General features: G+C 40.0%; 1 long non-coding RNA gene across 1 annotated transcript in view; it reads right to left on the reverse strand.

Annotated features, from left to right (window-relative positions):
- Positions 1-22,489, reverse strand: part of LOC140738650 (uncharacterized) — a 356,993-nt gene that overhangs the window by 12,610 nt on the left and 321,894 nt on the right. Inside the window, exon 2 of the long non-coding RNA XR_012101415.1 lies at positions 3,990-4,257. This is a non-coding gene — a long non-coding RNA (uncharacterized lncRNA). The remainder of the gene's footprint in view (positions 1-3,989; positions 4,258-22,489) is intronic.

The following is a 22,489-nucleotide window of genomic DNA, read 5'->3' on the forward strand; positions in this document are numbered from 1 at the left end:
GAGACCTGTTTGTTCGAGATGGATGCCAACGAAGTGCAGAGGGTGGTATGTGCTTTCACGGTGACCCAGGGCCCGGCGTGTGAGTGACAGTTCAAGAGGAGCTCCAACTTGTGCACATTCGACTGTTTAATTAAAATAGGCCTTGTTCTTTTTATTTTTTCTTTACCAACACTTTAGTTAAGTTAAGATTCATAAACATAATTCCTTTCATTGTATGCAATGTATTATCTGTTATTTTGTGGCACTAATTTGTAACAGGGTAGCAAATTACATAGCATCCACACAAACCGGGGTTTGGGCAAGATGAGCTGTTTCAATCTCACGAATTTGGTGGGACTTAAGAGTGTCTTTCCTAGACTTATGCAGCCAAGGAAACCAGGGTGTTTCATTGTGGGGGCTCATCCGGGATCAATTTCGTTGGATGCTGTGTGATTGCCCTGAACATTGATCCAGTGGGATGTGTGTTCAAGTCTGTGTTAAACTATTGTCTGGTAAAGTGATGATGATATGTGGTTATGGATGCTGCAGGAGTTCTCGGAGGTAGATGTGGGAGTAGGTGAGGTCTTTGGTACATCAGTGTGTTTGTTTGTCTGGACCCGGTTGAAAAGGACGAAGCTTCAATTTTTGTGGGGACAAATAATTCTATTGTGAGGAGGCTAGTGGGAGCCTGCAAGGAGAAATTTGAAGAGAACTTTCTGAAAACATTGTCCATTCACCCTGTGTTTTGAGCTGCTTTTAAGGAAGTGCAGGATGATGAGCTTAAACGAGGGACTGTATGGTTCACCCACTCAAAACCAGTTGAGTTGTGGCCTGGGGAAGTAGATAGATTGACGGGAAACCCCAAATTTCCTGGAATGCCTGATGCTAAAGCCCTCTTGGTGACTGCTCCAGAAGACCACGAAGAGAAGTCAGGCTTACCTGCTGGGTACTGGTGACGCACGGACTGGGAAGCCTTCGGTTGTACAGGTGAACAGGATGACAGTGACTGTCAGGAACACTTCGTAGTGGGAGGTCACTCTCAGGCAGGGGATGACAATGGTTCACCTCCTCCCGGTAACAGTCATGTTTAGTGTTCCTGTGAGACAAGCTGGGGAGAACTCTCTCCAAAAAGAGGGAAGTTGACTGTTGAGTCATACAACTTTGGGGACTCCCCAGCACCTGGGGGTTGGAGGAAGAGATTGATAGAGAAAATATTGGAAGATGTCTTTTCTACTGACGAGTTTGATGTGGGTTGTTCCAAGAGCACTCATAACACCATCCGAGTTACAGAGAACACCCCATTCAGAGAAAGGTCACAGCGACTGGCACCTGCAGTGGTGGAGGACGATTGGCAGCATCTGCGGAAGTTGAAGGAAGCTGAGATCATCACTGAGTCCAGAAGTCCTTGCGTGTCTCCAATAGTGGTGGCCAGGAAGAAGAATGGGAAGGTATGGATGTGTGTGGACTATCGGACTCTGAACAGGGGTGCAGTCCCAAGAATTGAGGATGCACTGGCCTGCCTGAATGGTGTGAATTGGTTCAGTGTGCTGGTCTTGAGGACTGGGTATTATAGATTCCCTTGAGTGAGACTGATAAAGATAGCATCCGTATGTACACTAGGATTCTTCCAGTGCACAGGGGTGCCCCAGGGCATATAGACAGCCCCTTCCACTTTCCAGCGTGTTATGGAGAAAATGGTGGGGGATATGAACTTGCCAGAGGTATTGGTGTAGCTGGATGACCTCATAGTGTTCGGGTCCACTTTGAAAGAGCATGAAGTGAGGCTACTGAAGGTGCTGGGCCGCCTGAGAACTGAAGGGTTAAAACTTTCCCTGGACAAGTGCCAGTTCTGCAAGACGTCTGTCAACTATGTTGGGCACATAGTCTTTCGGGTCTAGGATACAGGCCATGACTAAGGCCCCAGACTGTGAGCACTTTGTACTCATTCCTTGGATTCTGTTGGTACTATCGGAGGTTCATGAAGGACTACTCTAAAGTGTGTCATCCTTTCAATCAGCTTCTGTGCGGTTACCTTCCCTTGGTGAAGAAAAGGAGGATGAAAGGAGAGGAGGGTAAAGAGTATCTTAGCCCTTCAGAGCCTTTTGGACTGAGGTGGGATGTGAAGTTAAAGATGCCTTTCAGTCACTGAAGGAGATGCTGACATAGGCGCCTGTGCTGGCCTTTGCAGACCCCGATTGCCATATATATTGCATACAGATGCCAGCAGAGAGGCTTAGGGAGTGTCCTGTATCAGGATCAGGCACCAGGGTTGAGACCTGTCACATTTGTCAGCTGGAGTCTGGTCTGTCAGCGAAACTTCACCACACACAAATTGGAGCTTCTGGCATTGAAATGGGCTGTGGTGGATAAGCTAAGTGGCTATCTATACGGTGCCAAATTTGTGGTGAGGATGGACAACAACCCATTAACTTATATCCTGACCTTGGTGAAATCGGATGCTACAGGCCATAGGTGGTTGGAGGCATTGTCTGCCTATGATTTCAGCCTGAAGAAAGGTTGAGGAAGGAGGAATATTGATGCTGATGTGTTGTCCTGGCATGCACATGAAGGGCTGGATAGGGACAGAGAGTGGGAGAGCGTTCTTGCCCTTTGAGTGAAAGCCAAATGTACCAGTTTTCCGGGTGGGAATGGGCCTGCCAATATTCTCCATCGGAACCCCACTTTCTACCTCTGGGGCAAGAGGTACCTGTTGACCCAGAGCCTGACTTGAGTTGCTGGAGGGCATGAATAAGGGTGAGGCTTTGCCATGTAGACCAGAAGTATCCTAAGGAGTGCATGAAACTGAAGATGTAGATGATAGGATAAGGAGGTCTCAAAGAGTCAGGAGACCCCCAGATAGGCTGGCCAATGCAGCACTGGCAGAACAGAGGGTTGTGACTATCCTCCAGGTGAGATATGTCACTACCATTTACAGATGGATTGGAGGTACCGGCATTTTGAAATTCTTTTGAAAGCAGTGTTATTAATGACAGGATGACAAACTATTTTAAAGTCATGAGGACATGACGATTTGTGGCGGTGGTGGGGGGGGGGGGGAAGAATGTAATACCCTGGTTCACATCTGCACTGTTATGTTGTAGGTGTTTCATTTGGCAGCTCTGTAAGAGTGGTTTGTTCTGTTTTCAGCCTTTTTGTGTTATTGTTGAAGATAAGGGATGATGTGAATGTGTGCCATCCAGTTAGTGGGAGGTTTTCTTGGTGAGGGAAAATAAGGGTTTGTGTTTGGGGGAGATGAAGAGAGAAGACACTGAGGAGAACTGGTCATAGGATATGACCCGGTGGGAGACCCGTTTGTTCGAGATGGATGCCAACGAAGTGCAGAGGGTGGTATGTGCTTTCACGGTGACCCAGGGCCCGGCGTGTGAGTGACAGTTCAAGAGGAGCTCCAACTTGTGCACATTCGACTGTTTAATTAAAATGTTTTTCTTTACTAACCCTTTATTTAAGATTCATAAGTATAATTCCTTTAATCGTATGTGTACTGTCTGTTATTTCATAGCACTAATTTGTAACAGGGTAGCAAATTACACGGCATCCACACCAACCAGGGCTTGGAGCAAGATGAGCCGTCTCAATCTCATGAGTTCGGCAGGACTTGAGAGTGTCTTCCCTCGACTTACGCAACTAAGGAAACCAGGGTGTTCCAGTAACATCAAAACCCGGATGCCACCCCCCCCCCCACCTCCCATCACACAGGCAGCAGCAGAAGATTAGATCCAACCCATCCCCTCCCCACACTTGCACCAGCCCAAGCACCGACCTTCAATCAACATCAAAATCCCCCAAAGAGACCATCAAAAGCTACAGTACACAACACAGAACTTCGGTATCTCAGATAGGTTCTCCCTCTCCATCGAGGGAGAGTGAGGTCACTTTCCTGTAATGAGAGCTGAGAGCAACAACTCACTATTCTGGTGTGACAATCTTCTGTATCACTTCTGCAAGCACACCCCCCCCCCCAACTTGATGATGGATAGGCTTTTATTCACCTTCAGGAGAGAGAGGAATTGCGTGGGTACAGAGGCCCTCTTTCAACAACAGCATACGTTGCCTGTTTCAATCTCCCATGACGATTCAGCTGGTGAAATTGTTGAGGAAGCGGGTTATCTAGGGGGCCGTTCCCCAAAGGAGCACATCTTCCAGGCCATGGTTGGAGATAGTAAAGTGCCAGGCTGCACAGCTGGTCCAAAGACCCACCACTTACAAAGAACTGTAGTTTCAGTTGTAGATCATGGACTCCGACAGAACTCACAGCACCTTGAAAAGAAAGACAAAAGAGACAAAAAATAATCTGTTTCATAGACGAACTGAAAGAAGTCCCTTGTGTTTGTAAAAACTGCTGGCTCCAATTTTTCTAGCTCCAGTTGCGATGAATTTTATGAATGGAGTATCAGACTCATTTTCTGCAATTAGGAAAAGGTTGATGTTTCTTTTTGCTACATCTTGGCGACAACTTCTTTTTGTGATTTGTTCGATGCAAATACCTTGTTGATAGTTTGAGGGAATTCTTTTGAATAATTTATATTTCCTGCATGGTCCAGGCATCACAAGGAAAACAACAACTGAGGTACCAGAGACCACATCAACCCCCACCACAATAATTACCAGTAGGTCACAGTTAATTCAAAGATAAAATCAAAGGCAAATCCATTGTGTTGTTGCAGTTGTATTGAGGTTGTAGTTTGTAGGACTGTTGCTGTTGCATATTGTTAGAAAGGAAGGAACATGAATTGATGGCATAGGTAATGCATTGGTAGGAATTATTAAAATATTCTCATATTTTCTCATTAGACAGGGAAGTGATGATAGGGTACGGAAACTGTGGTGTACAAAGGCCATAATAAATCTAGTCAAGAAGCAAAGAAAAGCTTACAAAAAGTTCAGAGAGCTAGTTAATGTTAGAGATCTAGAATCTTATAAGGCTACTAGGAAGGAGCTAAAGAAGGAAATTAGGAGAGCCAGAAGGAGTCATGAGAAGGCCTTGGCGGGCAGAATTAAAGACAACCCCAAGGCATTCTACAAGTCTGTGAAGAGCAAGAGGATAAGACATGAACGAATAGGACCTATCAAGTGTGACAGTGGGAAAGTGTGTATGGAACCGGAGGAAATGGCAGAGATAATGAATACTCTACTTCTGTATTCACTATGGAAAAGGCTCATAGTGATTGTAGTGATGACACAGCAGACTGAAAAGCTGGAGCATGTAGATATTAAGAAAGAGGATGTGCTGGAGCTTTTAGAAAGCAAGAAGTTGGATAAGTCGCCGGGACCGGATGAAATGTACCCCAGGCTACTGTGGGAGGCGAGGGAGGAGATTGCTGAGCCTCTGTCAATGATCATTGCATCATCAACGGGGACAGGAGAGGTTCTGGAGGATTGGAAGTTTGCGGATATTGTTCCTTTATTCAAGAAAAAGGAGTAGAGATAGTCCAGGAAATTATAGACCAGTGAGTCTTACCTCAGTGGTTGCTAAGTTGATGGAGAAGATCCTAAGAGGCAGGATTTATGAACATTTGGAGAGGTATAATGTGATTAGGAGTAGTCAGCTTGGCTTTGTCAAGGACAGGTCATCCCTTACGAGCCTGATTGAATGTTTTGAGTATGTGACTAAACACATTGATGAAGGAAGAGCAGTAGATGTAGCGTATATGTATTTCAGCAAGGCATTTGATAAGGTATCCCATGCAAGGCTTATTGAGAAAGTAAGGAGGCATGGGCTGGCTTGCCCTCAGAAGGCAAAGAGTGGTTGTAGATTGGTCATATTCTGCATGGAGGTCGGTCACTAGTGGAGTGCCTACATCAATTGTGGAATTGAATTTAGGAGCCGAGAGGTAATGTTGCAGCTATATAGGACCCTGGTCAGACCCCACTTGGAGTACTGTGCTCAGTTCTGGTCACCTCACTACAGGAAGGATGTGGAAGCCATAGAAAGGGTGCAGAGGAGATTTCCAAAGATGTTGCCTGGATTGGGGAGCATGCCTTATGAGAATAGGTTGAGTGAACTCGGCCTTTTCTCCTTGGAGTGACGGAGGATGAGAGGTGACCCTGATAGGGGTGTATAATATGATGAGAGGCATTGATCGTGTGGATAGTCAGAGGCTTTTTCCCAGGGCTGAAATGGTTGCCACAAGAGGACATAGGTTTAAGGTGCTGGGGAGTAGGTACAGAGGAGCTGTCGGGGGTAAGTTTTTTACTCAAAGAGTGGTGAGTGCGTTGAATAGGCTGCTGGCAACGGTGGTGGAGGCGGATACGATAGGGTCTTTTAAGAGGCTTTTAGATAGGTACATACAGCTTAGAAAATTAGAGGGCTATCGGTAAGCCTAGTAATTTCAAAGGTAGGGACATGTTCAGCACAACTTTGTGAGCCGAAGGGCCTGTATTGTGCTGTAGGTTTTCTATGTTTCTATTTTCCTGCCGAAGGGTTTTAGCCCGAAATGTTGACTGTACTTTTTTTCCATAAATGCTGCCTGGCCTGCTGAGTTCCTCCAGCATTGTGTGTGTGTTGCTCACAAATACTCTCATTGTTCCTTTGCAATTCATGTGACAATTGTTGCAGGTCATCAAATTAGAAATTGCTTGGGAACCTATTTCAGCTAGAAGTTATTTTGAAGTAGTTAGATTGCATTGCCTGGATCAGGTCTAAAACTAATATCAAATATAGTCATGAATCAATCCATTCCATTTTTCCTGATATTCCAGCACTCTCCTTACTGAGCAAATGATAAAATTTTATGGTCAAGTAGCAATGTCTCACTAACTATCCTAATTTATTCAGAATTTGTTATGCTTTCCTTAACCTGCAGCGACATATCCTACTGTGGAATTAGGCAAAACTGCATTTGCTGTAATAACCAGAACCTGTGAGTGCATTATATCAAATGCATTCTTACAAGAAATTCTTTGAAAGTCTGCAGTGAATTAGCGATTGAATAGCAAGCAGGTAATATGAGGCATGATGTGACTTGGTCAGAAGGAGATCTCTGAAACTTCTCAGTCACTTGGTGATCATTTGGTGCTTGATGGGTAGCAATCAAGTTTCAGACCCATGACATTTCAGTGCAATGCATTTTATTTAATGATGGCACATATGCAGATGGACAAAGTGCTGCAAATGAAGCTTTCAGAAATTGTCATGCAGCAATAGTGCACAATATAGCTGAGAAATCATGGTGCAAAACTGATTTTGTACAAGCTAAGAGAAGGTGGTAATGGATGGTGGAAGATGTGGAAGTCTGTTACCATGCACTTAGAGAATGGAGAAGCTATTTTCTGCATTTATGGAAAAGCTGAGGTTCTTCAAAAGTTACCAAAAGTTGGAAACTACTCTTTTCCATGGTGACCATATGACATTGTTCTGTAGTCGTGAGGAAAACTCTTAGTTACTTGTCCTTATGCATAATTTGTTATTTTCTCTCTGAAATGCAGTGACAAAACCAACTGTGGAAACAGGCAAAACTACACCTGCTGAAATCACCACACCCTGTGAGTATACTGATTGTGGTGCATTCTTTCATGATTTCATTGAGAGTCTGGGTTGAATTTGTGATTTGGATAGCAAACAGAAAATGCTTGGCATGATGTGATTAAGATTTAAGGAGATTTGTGGATCTTCTCAGTCATCTGGTAATCTCTCGGTGCTTGAGAGCCAGCAAAATTCTTTAAGATCCATTGCAGTCCAGCAACATGGAAATAAGTTTGTCATGGCACATTTGCAGATGGACGATGTGAAAAAAATATAACTGCGCAGAGGGTGTTATGTAGCGGCTGTGTTCAATGAGGTGTGAAGTCATTGAGGGTAAGTCTAGAGAAAGTGGGAAAAAGATGGAAGAAGGAGCAAATCATATTGGAATGTACATAGACAGTGGAAAAGTTAACTAATTTTTGGCTAGTCTGTAAAGTATTTGAATTCCTTTTGCATGACATGGTCCATTATCTGCCACATTGTGCATATGACAACTTTATTTTGCCACTTCCTTCATAAAAAGATCATAAATATACACCTAATGGCCAGTGAATAAGGTACATCTGTTTAATAATGTAAATTTCTAATCAGTCAATGCTGTGGCAGCAAGTCAATGCATCAAAGAATGCAGCCATGTTTATAAGGTTCTGTTGTCATTCAGACCACTCATAGGAATGGGGGCAAAATGTGATGAAAGTTACTTTGATAATCTAAAGATTGTTGGCATGAGTCCGCGTGATTTGAGTATCTCAGAAACTGCTGAGTTCCTCAGATTCTCAGCCATAAGTGTCTCTGGAGTTTACAGAGAATGGTGGAATAAGAAAAAACAACATTCATTCAGCAGACAGCAGCTCTTTGGTCAAAAATGCCTTTTAGAGGAGCAAGGTCAGGTGAGATTCGCCAGATTGATTCAATCTGATTGAAATGAGACAGTAAACCAAACAAAATCGCATTACAACAGAGGTGTGCAGAATAACACCTCATAATGCCTAACATGGGAAATCTTGGAGTGGATAAGACCAGAAACTTACAAATAAGTAATCATTTTATTCTTTCAAGAGGTACATATTATACTGACCATTGAGTGTAGTTCAAGGAAATACATAGAATTGAAATTTCTTTGTGTTCCAGACACTACAGCGACAATGAAAACAGAAAAGACAGAGACTGTACCGTCTCCATCCCCATCAATTGCTAGTAAGTCACAATTATTCAGAATTTAGTCTTGAAGGAAAATCCACCCAATGATCCTCTAGTTCAGTTGTACAGAGGCAATTATTTCCAGCAAAACTGGATGAAACTACACCAACATAGGTCAATACTTATACTTGAACGAGGATTGTATTTCTGCAAAGTAATGTTTTCATGTTTGAAATTGATGTTGGTATGGAGCAAAAAAAGTAAGTTTTAGCATTGAAAAATTAGCAAAATGTTCGCTTTATTCTTCTGCATTTCATTTGAAGGCCATTGTTACTCGCCAGTATTGATATTGCATTGTGCTCTGATTTGAGGCAAATGCTACTCGGAATAAGATGCTTTGCATGGCAGCAGATTTGTGAAACTAACATTAGAGATATCCAGTTCTCCAAATGTTGGAAGATACATTGTTCTATGGTAATCATATGTCTTATTTTCTGTAGTCATAAGGCAACCCCTTAGTTATTGTACTTATTCCTAATTGTCATGTCTTCTCTGAAATGCAGCATCAAAACCGATTGTGGAAACAGGCAAAACAACACCTGTTCAAGTCAGTACACCCTGTGAGTGTACTGATTTTGATGCATTATTTCATGATTTCATTGAGAATCTGCTGTGAATTTGTGATTTGGATGGCTAAGAGGAAATCTGGCATGTTGTGATTCAGATTGAAGGAGATTTGTGAATGTTCCCAGTCATCTGACGATCTTTAGGTGCTTGAGTTCCAGCAAAATTCTGTAAGATCCACTACAGTTCAGCAACATGGAAATAAGTTTGTAATGGTGCATTTGCAGATGGATGATGTACTAAAATTGTAACTGCACAGAGGACGTCATGCAACAGTTCTGTTGAATGTGGTATGAAGTAACTGTAAGTCGAGAGGAAGTGGGAAAGGGTGGATGAATGAGCAAAACATATTAGGATATAATTAGTCAATGGAGAAGCTGACTTATTTTCAGTTAGTGCATAAAGGATTTTGTTTCATTTTGCATGACATTATCCATTGAATGCTACATCATGCAGATGACAACTTTCTTTCGCCACTTCTTTCATGGATCCATCAGGAATATAACAAAATGTCTAGTGTATGAAATACACCTGTTTGTTGTGGCAAATAATTAATCAGTCAATCACGAGGAAATAGCAGAAAGTATCAAAGAATGCAGCCATGGATCTGTTGTCATTCAGACCACTCGTCAGAATGGGGAAAAATGTAATGGAAGTGATTTTGACTGCATAAAGTCTGTAGGCACAAGTCTGGGTGTTTTCAGTATCTCAGAAACTGCTGATCTCCACAGATTTTCAGCCACAAGTGTCTTGGGATTTTACAGAGACTGGTAGAATTAGGAAAAAAATAAACATTAGTTCCAGGTGGAGCAATTATTTGGGCAAAGATACCCTTTTACGAAGGAAGGTCAGTCAGGATTAATTAGTCAAGATTTGCCAGACTGCTTCATACCCATGGGAAGGGGACAGTTACACAAGCAAACCCACTTTGCAACAGTGGTGTGCATCTCATAAGACACAACATAGAAACTTGAAGTGGATGTGTCCTGCAGCATAAGACAAGCAACATATACAAAAAGTGACCATATTATTCTTTTAAGAGTACATAATGTAATGGCCATATTCAGCATAGTTTAAGGAAACACATGGAATTGACATTTCAGGTATTGAAATATCCTTGTGTTCCAGATATCACGAAGGTGACAGAGATTGTACCGTCTCCAACCCCATCTGTTACAGGTAAGTCACAATTATTCAGAATTTAGTCTTGAAAGAAAATCCACCCAATGATCCTCTTGTTGCAGTTGAACAGAGGCCATTATTTCTAGCACATCTTCCTGAATATACACTTACATATGTCAATGCCTATACTTGAATGAGGAATACATTTCTGCAAATTCATGTTTTGGTGTTTGAAATTGATGTTGACTGGAGTAAAGAGACTGAATTGTTGGCATGGAGCAATAAAATGGTAAAAATTAGAAAAATGTTTGCTTTATCCATCTGCATTTCATAGGAAGGCTGTTATTACTAGAGCATAGATTGCATTGTGTTCCAACTTGAGGGAAATGCTATTCGGAATTAGATGCATGGCATTGTAGAAGATTTGTGAAACTAATATTTAACATAACTAGTTTTAGTTGTCTAAATGTTGGAAAATACACCATTCTGTGGTAATCATTCCACATTTTTCTGTAGTTATAAGGCAACACTTCAATTTTTTGTTCCTATTTATAATTGTTATGTCTTCTCTGAAATGCAGCAACAAAACCGATTGTGGAAACAGGCAAAACTACACCAGTTCAAGTCAGCACACCCTGTGAGTATACTGATTTCAAGAATTATTTCATGAGTTCAATGAGAGCCTGCTGTGAATTTCTGACTGGGATAGCTAAGAGGAAAGATTTGGTATAATGTGATTCAGATTGAGGGAGATTTGTGGATGTTTTCAGTCATCTGGCAATATTTTGGTGCTTCAGAGTCGGCAACATTCTTTAAGAACCACTTTAGTTCAGCAACATGGACACAGGTTTGTGATGGAGCATTTGCAGATGGAGAATCTGTAGATGGATGATGTGCTAAAATGTAACTGCACAGAGGGTGTCATGCAACAGTTGTGTTCAATGTGTTATGAAGTGATGGAGTGTAAGTCTGGAGAAAGTGGGAAGGCATGGTTGAAGGAGAAAAGCATATTTGGATGTAATTAGTCAATGGAGAAGCAGTCATTCTCAGTTATTTTATAAAGGATTTGGTTGCTTTTCGCATGACATTATCCATTCTATGCTACAACATTCAACTTAATTTTGCCCTTTCCTTCATGGAAAGATCATGAATATGCACCAAATGTCCAGTGTGTGAGGTTCACATGTTATTGTTGCAAATATCTAATCAGTCAATCTTGAGGCAGCAAATCAATGCATCAAAGGATGCAGCAATGTTCACAAGGTTCTATTGCCATTTATAAAACTCATGAGAATTTGAAAAATTGTAGGGAAAGTAATTTTGACAGCCGAAGGATTGTCAGCATGAGTCTAAGTGCTTTGAATATTTCAGAAACTGCTGATCTCCATAGGTTTTCATTCACAAGTGCCTTGGGATTTTACAGCGAATGATGCAATAAGGAAAAATAACAAACATCGATTAAGTCTGCAGCAGTTCTTTGGGCAAAACTGTCTTCTTAACAGAACAAGGTCAGTCGACATTCGCCAAACAGCTTCAAGCCTCTGGGAGTGAGACAGGAATTAAGTGTGCAGAATAACATTTCATAGTGTACAACACAAGGAATCTTGAATTGGATTGCTAAAGTATATATAAGACCATAATCATACAAAATGTGACGATTTCATTTCTTTCAGAAGGCACACTGAACATAGTTTAAGGAAATACATGGAGTTGACATTTCAGAAATTGAAATTTCCTTGTGTTCCAGATTTCACAGTGACACGGAGAACGGAGGTGACGGAGATTGTGTTGCCTCCAACTCCATCAATTATCTGTAAATCATTATTATTCTGAAGTTAGTCTTGAAAGAAATTCCACCCAATGAACCTCGTGTTGCAACGGTAGACAGGCCATTGTTTCCATCATGTACGCCTGAATTTACACTAGCATATGCAAATCCTTGAACTTGAATGAGGATAATATTTCAGCAAAGTAATGTTTCCATATTCAAAATTGATGCTGGTAGAAGCAAGGCATTGGTAAGAATTAGTAAAATGTTTGGTTCAATACTTGTGAATTTGATGTGAAGGCCATTGTTACACGTCAACATAGATTGTACTGTGCTCTGATTTCAGGCAATTTTTAGTCAGAATGAGATGCATTGCATTGCAGCAGATTTGTGAAACTAATATGAGAGATAGCTGATTCCAGTTGTCCAAAAGTAGTAAAATACATCTTTCTGTGGAAGCCATATTACTTGTTTCTGTTGCTATAATGCAAACCCTTAGCTATTGGTCCCTATTCCTAATTGTCATGTCTTCTTTGAAAAGCAGCAATGAAACCGATTGTAGAAACAGGCAAAACTACACCAGTTTAAGTCACCACACCCGGAGTATATTGAGATCAAGCATTATTTCAAGATTTCATTGAGAGTAAGATTAGAATTTGTGACTTGGATAGCTAAGAGGAAATATTTGGTATGATGTGATTCAGATTGAGGGAGATTTGTGGATGTTCTCAGTCAAAAGGCAATCTTTTGGTAATTGAGAGCCAGTAAAATTCTTTAAGATCCACTGTAGTTCAGCAACATGGAAATAGATTTGTCACGGTACATTCGCAGATACCCAATGTTCAAAAAATATAACTGCGGAGATGGTGTCATGCAGCAGTTCTGTTCAATGAGAATGAAGTGAGTGAGTGTAAGTCTAGAGAAAGTGGGAAATGATGATCGAAAGAGTAAAACCTCCTTGGATGTAATTAGTCACTGGAGAGCCTGACTCAAATTCAGATAGATGATAAAGAATATGGTTGCATCACGCATGACATCATCCATTCTATGCACCATCAGGCAGATGACAACTTAATTTTGCCACTACGTTCATGGAAATATCATTAATATGCACCAGTATATGAGGTACAACTGTTAGTTGTTGGATATATCAATTAAGTCAAGCAGGAGGAAGTAACTAATAGCATTAAAAGAATGCAGCCATGGATGTGTTGTCGTTGAGACCACTTATCAGATTGCAGGCAAATTTGATGAAAGTGATTTTCACGAATTAGTCCCTGGAGAGTCCGACTGATTTTCAGTCTGTTAGCAAATGATTTGCTTGCTTTTCGCAAGACATTAGCCATTCCATGCTCCACCATGCGGGTGACAACTTAATTTTACCACTTCTTTCCATGAAAGATAATGAATATCCACCAGTGCATGCCGTACACCTGCCTGTTGATGGAAATATCTATTAAATCATTTAGAAGCAAATAACTGACAGGAACAAAGACGGCAGCCATGGACGGGCTGTCATTGAGACCAATCATCAGAATGAGACAGATGTCCTGAAAATGATTTTCACCAAATTAGGACTGGTAGCACAACTGTGAGCGTTTTCAGTATCTCAGAAACTAATACTCTAAACTAATAAAGGAAAAAGAGAAGCATTAATTCAGAGCATAGCATTTCTTTGGCAAAAATGCATTTTCCAGAAGTGAGGTCAGTCAAGATACGACAGTCCAGATTTGGTAGAGTTCTCAATGCCCATGGGTAGGGGAGAGGAACTCAAATAAATTCACATTGTAGCAGTGTGTGCATCTCATCAGGTACAACACATAGAATCTTGAAGTCGATTTTTCTGCAGAATAAGACAATATGGAAACAAAAATCTGACCATATTATTTTTTTAGTAGTACATAATGTCATGGCCATTGAGCATAGCTTAAGGAAAACTTGGATTGTCATTTGAGAAATACAAATATCCTTGTATTCCAGATATGACGCTGGTGACAGAGATTGTACCGTCTCCAACTCCATCAGTTTCAAGTAAGTCAGAATTCTTCAGCATTCTGTCCTGAACGAAAATGTACCCAATGACCTTGCACTGTATTTATATTGAACCTACTATTTGCAACATATGTGCATGAATCTTAATCTTACATACGTTAATACTTGTATTTGAAGGACGATTGTATTTCTGGAAAGTCATGATTTGATATTTGAAATTGCTGTTACCTCGAATAAACAGTGTAAATTGTGGGCATGGGGAAATACAATGGCAACATTTGGTAAAGCGTTTGTTTTATATTTCTGTATTCAGTGGAAAGGCCGCTGTTGTTCGACAGCATAGATCACATTCTGCTCCTAATGAAGTGAAATGTATTTGGATGAAATCATTACATTGCAGCGCATTTGTGAAAATAATATTAGAGATAAATGATTCCAGATGTCAAAAAGTAGTAACACGCATCCTTCTGTGGTAGCCATATTGGAAACCCTCAGTTATTGGTCCCTATTCCTAATTGTCATGTCTTCTCTGAAATGCAGTAACAAAACCGTTTGTCGAAACAGGCAAAACTACACCAGTTCAAGTCAGCAAACCCTGTGAGTATACTGATTTCAAGAATTATTTCTGCCTGGGATAGCTAAGAGGAAAAATTTGGTATCATGTGATTCAGAATGAGGGAGATTTGTGGATGTTCTCTGTCATCCAGCAAACTTTTGTTGCTTGACAGCCAAAAAAATTCTACAAGATCCAGTGTAGTTCAGCAAGATGGAAATATGTTTGTCAATGCAGATGGACGATGTGGAAGAAATATAACTGCGCAGAGTTTGTCATTTTGAATTTTCATTCAATGAGGATGAAGTGATTCAGTGTAAGTCTGGAGAAAGTGGAAAAGGATAGTTGAAGGAGCAAAACCTATTTGGATGGAATTAGTCCCTGGACAGTCTGACTGATTTTCAGTCTGTTAGCAAATGTTTTGCTTGCTTTTCGCAAGACATTAGCCATTCCATGCCCCACCATGCAGGTGACAACTGAATTTTACCCCTTCTTTCCATGAAAGATAATGAATATCCACCAGTGCATGCCGTACACCTGCCTGTTGATGGAAATATCTATTAAGTCACTTAGAAGCAAATAACTGACAGGAACAAAGAAGGCAGCCATGGACGGGCTGTCATTGGGACCAATCATCAGAATGAGACAGATGTCCTGAAAATGATTTTCACCAAATTAGGACTGGTAGCACAACTGTGAGCATTTTCAGTATCTCAGAAACTAATACTCTAAACTAATAAAGGAAAAAGAGAAGCATTAATTCAGAGCATAGCATTTCTTTGGCAAAAATGCATTTTCCAGAAGTGAGGTCAGTCAAGATACGACAGTCCAGATTTGGTAGAGTTCTCAATGCCCATGGGTAGGGGAGAGGAACTCAAATAAATTCACATTGTAGCAGTGTGTGCATCTCATCAGGTACAACACATAGAATCTTGAAGTCGATTTTTCTGCAGAATAAGACAATATGGAAACAAAAATCTGACCATATTATTTTTTTAGTAGTACATAATGTCATGGCCATTGAGCATAGCTTAAGGAAAACTTGGATTGTCATTTGAGAAATACAAATATCCTTGTATTCCAGATATGACGCTGGTGACAGAGATTGTACCGTCTCCAACTCCATCAGTTTCAAGTAAGTCAGAATTCTTCAGCATTCTGTCCTGAACGAAAATGTACCCAATGACCTTGCACTGTATTTATATTGAACCTACTATTTGCAACATATGTGCATGAATCTTAATCTTACATACGTTAATACTTGTATTTGAAGGACGATTGTATTTCTGGAAAGTCATGATTTGATATTTGAAATTGCTGTTACCTCGAATAAACAGTGTAAATTGTGGGCATGGGGAAATACAATGGCAACATTTGGTAAAGCGTTTGTTTTATATTTCTGTATTCAGTGGAAAGGCCGCTGTTGTTCGACAGCATAGATCACATTCTGCTCCTAATGAAGTGAAATGTATTTGGATGAAATCATTACATTGCAGCGCATTTGTGAAAATAATATTAGAGATAAATGATTCCAGATGTCAAAAAGTAGTAACACGCATCCTTCTGTGGTAGCCATATTGGAAACCCTCAGTTATTGGTCCCTATTCCTAATTGTCATGTCTTCTCTGAAATGCAGTAACAAAACCGTTTGTCGAAACAGGCAAAACTACACCAGTTCAAGTCAGCAAACCCTGTGAGTATACTGATTTCAAGAATTATTTCTGCCTGGGATAGCTAAGAGGAAAAATTTGGTATCATGTGATTCAGAATGAGGGAGATTTGTGGATGTTCTCTGTCATCCAGCAAACTTTTGTTGCTTGACAGCCAAAAAAATTCTACAAGATCCAGTGTAGTTCAGCAAGATGGAAATATGTTTGTCAATGCAGATGGACGATGTGGAAGAAATATAACTGCGCAGAGTTTGTCATTTTGAATTTTTATTCAATGAGGATGAAGTGATTCAGTGTAAGTCTGGAGAAAGTGGAAAAGGATAGTTGAAGGTGCAAAACCTATTTGGATGGAATTAGTCCCTGGACAGTCTGACTGATTTTCAGTCTGTTAGCAAATGTTTTGCTTGCTTTTCGCAAGACATTAGCCATTCCATGCCCCACCATGCAGGTGACAACTGAATTTTACCACTTCTTTCCATGAAAGATAATGAATATCCACCAGTGCATGCCGTACACCTGCCTGTTGATGGAAATATCTATTAAGTCACTTAGAAGCAAATAACTGACAGGAACAAAGAAGGCAGCCATGGACGGGCTGTCATTGGGACCAATCATCAGAATGAGACAGATGTCCTGAAAATGATTTTCACCAAATTAGGACTGGTAGCACAACTGTGAGCATTTTCAGTATCTCAGAAACTAATACTCTAAACTAATAAAGGAAAAAGAGAAGCATTAATTCAGAGCATAGCATTTCTTTGGCAAAAATGCATTTTCCAGAAGTGAGGTCAGTCAAGATACGACAGTCCAGATTTGGTAGAGTTCTCAATGCCCATGGGTAGGGGAGAGGAACTCAAATAAATTCACATTGTAGCAGTGTGTGCATCTCACCAGGTACAACACATAGAATCTTGAAGTCGATTTTTCTGCAGAATAAGACAATATGGAAACAAAAATCTGACCATATTATTTTTTTAGTAGTTCATAATGTCATGGCCATTGAGCATAGCTTAAGGAAAACTTGGGTTGTCATTTGAGAAATACAAATATCCTTGTATTCCAGATATGACGCTGGTGACAGAGATTGTACCGTCTCCAACTCCATCAGTTTCAAGTAAGTCAGAATTCTACAGCATTCTGTCCTGAACGAAAATGCACCCAATGACCTTGCACTGTATTTATATTGAACCTACTATTTGCAACATATGTGCATGAATCTTAATCTTACATACGTTAATACTTGTATTTGAAGGACGATTGTATTTCTGGAAAGTCATGATTTGATATTTGAAATTGCCGTTACCTCGAATAAACAGTGTAAATTGTGGGCATGGGGAAATACAATGGCAACATTTGGTAAAGCGTTTGTTTTATATTTCTCTATTCAGTGGAAAGGCCGCTGTTGTTCGACAGCATAGATCACATTCTGCTCCTAATGAAGTGAAATGTATTTGGATGAAATCATTACATTGCAGCGCATTTGTGAAAATAATATTAGAGATAAATGATTCCAGATGTCAAAAAGTAGTGACACGCATCCTTCTGTGGTAGCCATATTGGAAACCCTCAGTTATTGGTCCCTATTCCTAATTGTCATGTCTTCTCTGAAATGCAGTAACAAAACCGTTTGTCGAAACAGGCAAAACTACACCAGTTCAAGTCAGCAAACCCTGTGAGTATACTGATTTCAAGAATTATTTCTGCCTGGGATAGCTAAGAGGAAAAATTTGGTATCATGTGATTCAGAATGAGGGAGATTTGTGGATGTTCTCTTGTCATCCAGCAAACTTTTGTTGCTTGACAGCCAAAAAAATTCTACAAGATCCAGTGTAGTTCAGCAAGATGGAAATATGTTTGTCAATGCAGATGGACGATGTGGAAGAAATATAACTGCGCAGAGTTTGTCATTTTGAATTTTTATTCAATGAGGATGAAGTGATTCAGTGTAAGTCTGGAGAAAGTGGAAAAGGATAGTTGAAGGAGCAAAACCTATTTGGATGGAATTAGTCCCTGGACAGTCTGACTGATTTTCAGTCTGTTAGCAAATGATTTGCTTGCTTTTCGCAAGACATTAGCCATTCCATGCCCCACCATGCAGGTGACAACTGAATTTTACCACTTCTTTCCATGAAAGATAATGAATATCCACCAGTGCATGCCGTACACCTGCCTGTTGATGGAAATATCTATTAAGTCACTTAGAAGCAAATAACTGACAGGAACAAAGAAGGCAGCCATGGACGGGCTGTCATTGGGACCAATCATGAGAATGAGACAGATGTCCTGAAAATGATTTTCATCAAATTAGGACTGGTAGCACAACTGTGAGCATTTTCAGTATCTCAGAAACTAATACTCTAAACTAATAAAGGAAAAAGAGAAGCATTAATTCAGAGCATAGCATTTCTTTGGCAAAAATGCATTTTCCAGAAGTGAGGTCAGTCAAGATACGACAGTCCAGATTTGGTAGAGTTCTCAATGCCCATGGGTAGGGGAGAGGAACTCAAATAAATTCACATTGTAGCAGTGTGTGCAACTCACCAGGTACAACACATAGAATCTTGAAGTCGATTTTTCTGCAGAATAAGACAATATGGAAACAAAAATCTGACCATATTATTTTTTTAGTAGTTCATAATGTCATGGCCATTGAGCATAGCTTAAGGAAAACTTGGATTGTCATTTGAGAAATACAAATATCCTTGTATTCCAGATATGACACTGGTGACAGAGATTGTACCGTCTCCAACTCCATCAGTTTCAAGTAAGTCAGAATTCTTCAGCATTCTGTCCTGAACGAAAATGTACCCAATGACCTTGCACTGTATTTATATTGAACCTACTATTTGCAACATATGTGCATGAATCTTAATCTTACATACGTTAATACTTGTATTTGAAGGATGATTGAATTACTGGAGAGTCATGATTTGATATTCGAAATTGCTGTTACCTCGAATAAACAGTGTAAATTGTGGGCATGGGGAAATACAATGGCAACATTTGGTAAAGCGTTTGTTTTATATTTCTGTATTCAGTGGAAAGGCCGCTGTTGTTCGACAGCATAGGTCACATTCTGCTCCTAATGAAGTGAAATGTATTTGGATGAAATCATTACATTGCAGCGCATTTGTGAAAATAATATTAGAGATAAATGATTCCAGATGACAAAAAGTAGTGACACGCATCCGTGGTAGCTATATTGGAAACCCTCAGTTATTGGTCCCTATTCCTAATTGTCATGTCTTCTCTGAAATGCAGTAACAAAACCGTTTATCGAAACAGGCAAAACTACACCAGTTCAAGTCAGCAAACCCTGTGAGTATACTGATTTCAAGAATTATTTCTGCCTGGGATAGCTAAGAGGAAAAATTTGGTATCATGTGATTCAGATTGAGGGAGATTTGTGGATGTTCTCTGTCATCCAGCAAACTTTTGTTGCTTGACAGCCAAAAAAATTCTACAAGATCCAGTGTAGTTCAGCAAGATGGAAATATGTTTGTCAATGCAGATGGACGATGTGGAAGAAATATAACTGCGCAGAGTTTGTCATTTTGAATTTTTATTCAATGAGGATGAAGTGATTCAGTGTAAGTCTGGAGAAAGTGGAAAAGGATAGTTGAAGGAGCAAAACCTATTTGGATGGAATTAGTCCCTGGACAGTCTGACTGATTTTCAGTCTGTTAGCAAATGATTTGCTTGCTTTTCGCAAGACATTAGCCATTCCATGCCCCACCATGCAGGTGACAACTGAATTTTACCACTTCTTTCCATGAAAGATAATGAATATCCACCAGTGCATGCCGTACACCTGCCTGTTGATGGAAATATCTATTAAGTCACTTAGAAGCAAATAACTGACAGGAACAAAGAAGGCAGCCATGGACGGGCTGTCATTGGGACCAATCATGAGAATGAGACAGATGTCCTGAAAATGATTTTCATCAAATTAGGACTGGTAGCACAACTGTGAGCATTTTCAGTATCTCAGAAACTAATACTCTAAACTAATAAAGGAAAAAGAGAAGCATTAATTCAGAGCATAGCATTTCTTTGGCAAAAATGCATTTTCCAGAAGTGAGGTCAGTCAAGATACGACAGTCCAGATTTGGTAGAGTTCTCAATGCCCATGGGTAGGGGAGAGGAACTCAAATAAATTCACATTGTAGCAGTGTGTGCAACTCACCAGGTACAACACATAGAATCTTGAAGTCGATTTTTCTGCAGAATAAGACAATATGGAAACAAAAATCTGACCATATTATTTTTTTAGTAGTTCATAATGTCATGGCCATTGAGCATAGCTTAAGGAAAACTTGGATTGTCATTTGAGAAATACAAATATCCTTGTATTCCAGATATGACACTGGTGACAGAGATTGTACCGTCTCCAACTCCATCAGTTTCAAGTAAGTCAGAATTCTTCAGCATTCTGTCCTGAACGAAAATGTACCCAATGACCTTGCACTGTATTTATATTGAACCTACTATTTGCAACATATGTGCATGAATCTTAATCTTACATACGTTAATACTTGTATTTGAAGGATGATTGAATTACTGGAGAGTCATGATTTGATATTCGAAATTGCTGTTACCTCGAATAAACAGTGTAAATTGTGGGCATGGGGAAATACAATGGCAACATTTGGTAAAGCGTTTGTTTTATATTTCTGTATTCAGTGGAAAGGCCGCTGTTGTTCGACAGCATAGGTCACATTCTGCTCCTAATGAAGTGAAATGTATTTGGATGAAATCATTACATTGCAGCGCATTTGTGAAAATAATATTAGAGATAAATGATTCCAGATGACAAAAAGTAGTGACACGCATCCGTGGTAGCTATATTGGAAACCCTCAGTTATTGGTCCCTATTCCTAATTGTCATGTCTTCTCTGAAATGCAGTAACAAAACCGTTTATCGAAACAGGCAAAACTACACCAGTTCAAGTCAGCAAACCCTGTGAGTATACTGATTTCAAGAATTATTTCTGCCTGGGATAGCTAAGAGGAAAAATTTGGTATCATGTGATTCAGATTGAGGGAGATTTGTGGATGTTCTCTGTCATCCAGCAAACTTTTGTTGCTTGACAGCCAAAAAAATTCTACAAGATCCAGTGTAGTTCAGCAAGATGGAAATATGTTTGTCAATGCAGATGGACGATGTGGAAGAAATATAACTGCGCAGAGTTTGTCATTTTGAATTTTTATTCAATGAGGATGAAGTGATTCAGTGTAAGTCTGGAGAAAGTGGAAAAGGATAGTTGAAGGAGCAAAACCTATTTGGATGGAATTAGTCCCTGGACAGTCTGACTGATTTTCAGTCTGTTAGCAAATGATTTGCTTGCTTTTCGCAAGACATTAGCCATTCCATGCCCCACCATGCAGGTGACAACTGAATTTTACCACTTCTTTCCATGAAAGATAATGAATATCCACCAGTGCATGCCGTACACCTGCCTGTTGATGGAAATATCTATTAAGTCACTTAGAAGCAAATAACTGACAGGAACAAAGAAGGCAGCCATGGACGGGCTGTCATTGGGACCAATCATGAGAATGAGACAGATGTCCTGAAAATGATTTTCATCAAATTAGGACTGGTAGCACAACTGTGAGCGTTTTCAGTATCTCAGAAACTAATACTCTAAACTAATAAAGGAAAAAGAGAAGCATTAATTCAGAGCATAGCATTTCTTTGGCAAAAATGCATTTTCCAGAAGTGAGGTCAGTCAAGATACGACAGTCCAGATTTGGTAGAGTTCTCAATGCCCATGGGTAGGGAAGAGAAACTCAAATAAATTCTCATTGTAGCCAGTGTGTGCATCTCATCAGGTACAACACATAGAATCTTGAAGTCGATTTTTCTGCAGAATAAGACAATATGGAAACAAAAATCTGACCATATTATTTTTTTAGTAGTTCATAATGTCATGGCCATTGAGCATAGCTTCAGGAAAACTTGGATTGTCATTTGAGAAATACAAATATCCTTGTATTCCAGATATGACGCTGGTGACAGAGATTGTACCGTCTCCAACTCCATCAGTTTCAAGTAAGTCAGAATTCTACAGCATACTGTCCTGAACGAAAATGCACCCAATGACCTTGCACTGTATTTATATTGAACCTACTATTTGCAACATATGTGCATGAAT

This window comes from Hemitrygon akajei, chromosome 14, assembly GCF_048418815.1.
Source record: "Hemitrygon akajei chromosome 14, sHemAka1.3, whole genome shotgun sequence".
Lineage (NCBI taxonomy): Eukaryota > Metazoa > Chordata > Chondrichthyes > Myliobatiformes > Dasyatidae > Hemitrygon > Hemitrygon akajei.